A 4,764-nucleotide genomic window follows, 5' to 3' on the forward strand; every position below is an offset into this window, starting at 1 on the left:
AGTCTGTGCCCAGACCTAGTTCCTGAAGTGTTTCACCTATATTTTCCCTTAGTAATTTTACAGTTTCAGGTCTTATACTTAAGTTAAAGAATTTTATTTTTAAATCCTGCTCTGGAGAGAAAATAAACCAGCTGTTATATATTTTGCCCAGATGGCAGAATCTTTTGCCTTTAGGTTTCGTTCTTATTATGCTTATGCGTTATTCATAGCTTTAGAAATTGTAAAAGGAATAAGAATTCCTCACTTCTAGATAAGCTTAAAATTTCTAATAATACTTATGTTATCTTCTGCAATAGTTATTGGAAAGAATTTTCCTCTGCTTAATAATGTAGCCTTGATTTAGATCATTTTTTATTAACTGGTACCTCTGTTCTTTAACAACCAACTGGATTCCTCTGACAACTTTTTTTTTAAGGTTGGGCCTTAAATTCGCAACTATAGATCTGACAGGGTATCTTTTGTCCCCAGTCATCTCTGGCATCTCTGGATACATATGTAATAGCACCAAGTTTTACTCCCTTATCTTGCTTATGTAACCTATGGAATGAACCACTGGGATGCTAGGAATAATTAGTAGTGCTAGAAATACTTATGTTTCGTGGTAAAAAAAAAAAAATGTCCCTGTTAATCCATTTCTTGTTATTATTTTTTTCCTTAGATACAGGACCAGGTGACCTGCTTTTTACTTTAAGTTCTAGAAGAGTGGTAGTTGCTTTCTAAAAACTCCTGAGAATATTCTGAGACCACTTGGGTATTCTGATAATAACTGGCTTGCTGATAAGTAAAAATGTCCATTTTTTCAAGATATATTGCAAACTTTCAGGCTTACTACAAATGAGTCTCACTCTGTGACAATTGGTAGGACTCAAGACACTTTGTAATGCTACAAATTTCCACCTGCCTGTTGTGCAACAAAACAACTTGATTTTACTTGCTTGTTCCCAAGAGTGTTATGAATTATTTCCCATAAAAACAAACCTATGGTCTCATGCATCAAGATCGGAGTCTGTAGAAATTCTGTGCTGATGACCACTTTCCTCTGTAAACCAATTTAACCACCTTTTCCTCAGGAAATAAGCTCGTATGTGACACCTGTCACACACAGCACAGGCTGAGAGGACTGCTTCTCCTCTTGCTTTCCGTGAGGAAGTTTAGCCTAGAGATCACCTGTAGGGTTGATGGTTTGGTGACAGTTGCTCCGCTGACAGTGATGGTGAAGATGAATATAATTTTGATAACCAGGTACAGATGGTGAAAAGTTCCAGGAGAGGAGTAACCAGGGGCTTGAAGCATCCCCTAAAAGGTCCCAGCTCTTAAAGAGAATGGAGATCGAGGAAGCCACTGGAGTGGGTAAGGAAGGTGCCTTTTCTCTCTTCTCTGGAAACTTTAGCATCTTCCTCTGCCCAGGGGTGGTTTGAAAATTGGCCACATCTGCCCCCACTCAACTGTGCCACGTCAGAAGACAGAGGCCTCTTGGCCAAGAGTGAGTCATCATTGAAAGATGTCACTCTGGTGGGACAGGGGCATGCCCCCTACCAAAATGCCAAGGGGAATGGGTAGTTTCGTCTGTGGGAGGAGCAATCCCTGCCAGGGCCAAGAACCCTCCAGGGGAAGCTCTCTGTAACCCCAGTGGCTTCAAGGGGCCAGAAGAAAGGTGGAGGCCCCCTTCCTGGAGGATTGGGCACGTGCAGGACGGGCTCAGGCCTCTGCGGGAGGCTTTGTGCAAAATCTAAACTCCATTGGGTGTGGACTTGCAGGCAGGAAGCTGAAGCCTTAGGCAACAAAGATTTGTTGTTCACAAGCAAAGGACCCCGGTCACGAGAGCCCCTCTGTGCCTGCCTGTGTCTCTTCACTCACGTACCTCCAGACTTTATTCCTCCCCTCCCATCTCATCCCATCCCGTCCGGCTAATACAGGCTCCCCAGGCCCTAGATGAGGTGGGCAAGGCTGGAACTTGGGCTTCAGTCTAAGAGCCCTCTGCTTCCAGATGCCTGAGTTGGGTCCTTATACCCTGGGCTGCCCATGGCTGACAAGCCCTGTCCCCTGCTCAGGCCTGTTCCTGATCTTCCCAGTCTCCCTACCTGGGCTAGATTCCCCCTACCCCCAGCAGAGGTGTGTGGAGCGGGTCCTGAAGTCCTCTGAATTCCCAGGTGGAGGTGAGACTGTCACCCTGCTGACTCCCCTGGGAACACCCCAGGGCTTGGGTCCCCTCTCTGCTGGCACCCCAGTGGCCAGAGGAGGACAGGGCTGTGGTTCTAACACTGAGCCAGAGACCCACATTGGGGGGCGGCCCCCAGCACTCCCAGCTGAGAGCAGCCCTGTGAGCTTCCCCTCCACGGCTGCAGTCAGGCCCAGAGGGCTCCAGGCACCATCCTCTGGCTGCTCAAGGTGCTCTGTTCAGGGTGAGCCTCAGTTTCCATGCCTGAGACCACACAGAGGCCACAGTGAGATCTGACCAGCGGAGGACTGAGGGCTGACCAGAAGCCCTCCTGGGTAGAGAGTGACGGGCAGACTCCAAGGGGGTCACTCTGGGCCCCTAACCCCAGGTGAATGAAACGATTGACTGGCTGTACACCTCCAGAGGGCTGGCTATGAGAGGGCAATGGGCTCCTTTCCTGGCCTCCTGGAACTGCAGGGGGAAGACAGGACTGAGGCTGGGAGGCTGAGGGGTCAGTGAGGGTCGGGCTTGGACATGGGCTGGGGTAAGTCACCTCAGGGCCTCGTAGGCCTGGCCAGTGTCCACAGGCAGGAGTCCCAGCACAGTGGAATGCTCCCCGAGCCTCATGCGACGCTACAGGGAAAGGCTCATGTTTTGGGACAGGTAGTCGACAGCAGCTGGGAAAAAAGACAGAAACTCCTAGAAAATGAGGTTCTTTTTGTTTAATTTTCCATTTACTCTGCGTCTATCCTTGCATCCCTGTCCATATATCCTTCTGTTCTTCCATCCATCCATCCACCCTTCTGTCCATCTGTCCATCCACCCATCCATTCGTCCACCCTTCTGCCTATCTATCCTTCTGTTCTTCCATCCATCCATCCACCCTTCTGTCCATCTGTCCATCCACCCATCCATTCGTCCACCCTTCTGCCTATCTATCCTTCTGTTCTTCCATCCATCCATCCACCCTTCTGTCCATCTGTCCATCCACCCATCCATTCGTCCACCCTTCTGCCTATCTATCCTTCTGTTCTTCCATCCATCCATCCACCCTTCTGTCCATCTGTCCATCCACCCATCCATCCATCCACCCTTCTGTCCATCTATCCATCTTTTCTTCCATTCATCCATCCATCCATTCATCCATCCATCTCTTCATGAAGCTGTTTCTCTCACCTCCTCTCCAGTAATTTAGCAAATATTTACTTATTTACTATTTGCTCAGCTCTCTCGTGGGTTTTGGAGGGAGGTACAGAAGAGTATCCACATTGCTGAGTGAAGAATTAACCTCCCCTCCTAACAAGCCCTTTACATATCTCTGCAGTGGCGGATGTCTATGAGTCCCGCTGAGTCCAGGTAGTGAAGAGGGCCAGGTCCTTCTGCCTTCCCTGGGCCCTGAGCCCAGCTCATGGATGAAGCAAAGCAAGACCTTTGCTCAAAAGCCAAAGAAGTTTTTGCAGGCGAGCTGAGGGGTCCATGCAGAAGGAGGAGCCAGGACCTTGATATGCAGGGAGCAGAGACCTGCAGCTCTGTCAGCTCTGTCACCCAGAGACCAGTGAGTGTCTGAGGGTGTGTGTGCATGAGAGTGGTATGTACTTGTGTGTGCATGAATGGTGGAAATGAGAATCTCCATGAAGCAATCATGGGTGTGCATGTGAATGTTTACACAAGGGCAATACTGGCACATGCACATGGGCACAGGCGTGAGTCACACGTACCTTTGTGATTAGCTGAATGGTGGGAATGCCTGTGCACATATAGGTGCTGTGTACAGGTGACTTCCACCTGAGCCAGGTACATGCATCTGTATATGTGTATGTGCAGGTTTGGCTGCTGGCCTGCATGTACATGTGTTCTGTCTTACCTGCACTAAGTGTGCCTGCCTGAGCCTACAGCAGAAATTAGTCCTGAGCAAATGGTTTGACTGGCATGTGGCCAAGGCCTCTTGAGGCACAGAGATGACGCCTCCCAAGCCGAGCTCTGTGGCTGTGGCCAGTCCAACCCCCGGGGACCTGTAGGGTCTAGAGGTGAGAGGAAGAAGGAAAGAGCGGTGCACTAGGAGTCATGAGGTCTGGTTCTACACCTGCTCTGTCACCTGCCCACCAGGGGACCCTGTAACACTGTACATCCTTCCCCAAAGTTGGAGGCTCCTACCTAGGGCAGGTGGGTGGGACCAAGAGGTGATGGGCACGTTCTGAGGGCAAGGTCAGGGGCAAATACTGGCAATACCAGTAATTGAGTTGCAGCAACTTTTAGTGTGTGGTTTGGGGCACACCACCTCACCTATCCAAGCCTCAGTTTCCTTGTCTGTAAAATGGGGATCATAACAGCATCTGCGATGTAGTGCTGTTGTGAAGGTTAAATGAGAAAGTGCAAGAAAGTGGTGGGATAGCACTGAGCGTGGCACATGGTGGCAGAGGTGACTGTGGCCAGTCTTGCCCCCTGCCTTGGGACTGCCCCTTACTCTGGGTGGGGGTTGGGGCATTCCCATCTCTGGCCTTGGGGGGACCCTGCAGCTCTGGCCACACCATCTCTGCCACTGTGGGTGGGGCTGCAAGGTCTGGCTTTGAATAACACTGATGAGACCAGCGACTGAGCCCTCACGT

Source organism: Galeopterus variegatus, unplaced genomic scaffold, assembly GCF_000696425.1.
Source record: "Galeopterus variegatus unplaced genomic scaffold, G_variegatus-3.0.2 Scaffold9125, whole genome shotgun sequence".
Taxonomy (NCBI): Eukaryota; Metazoa; Chordata; class Mammalia; order Dermoptera; family Cynocephalidae; genus Galeopterus; species Galeopterus variegatus.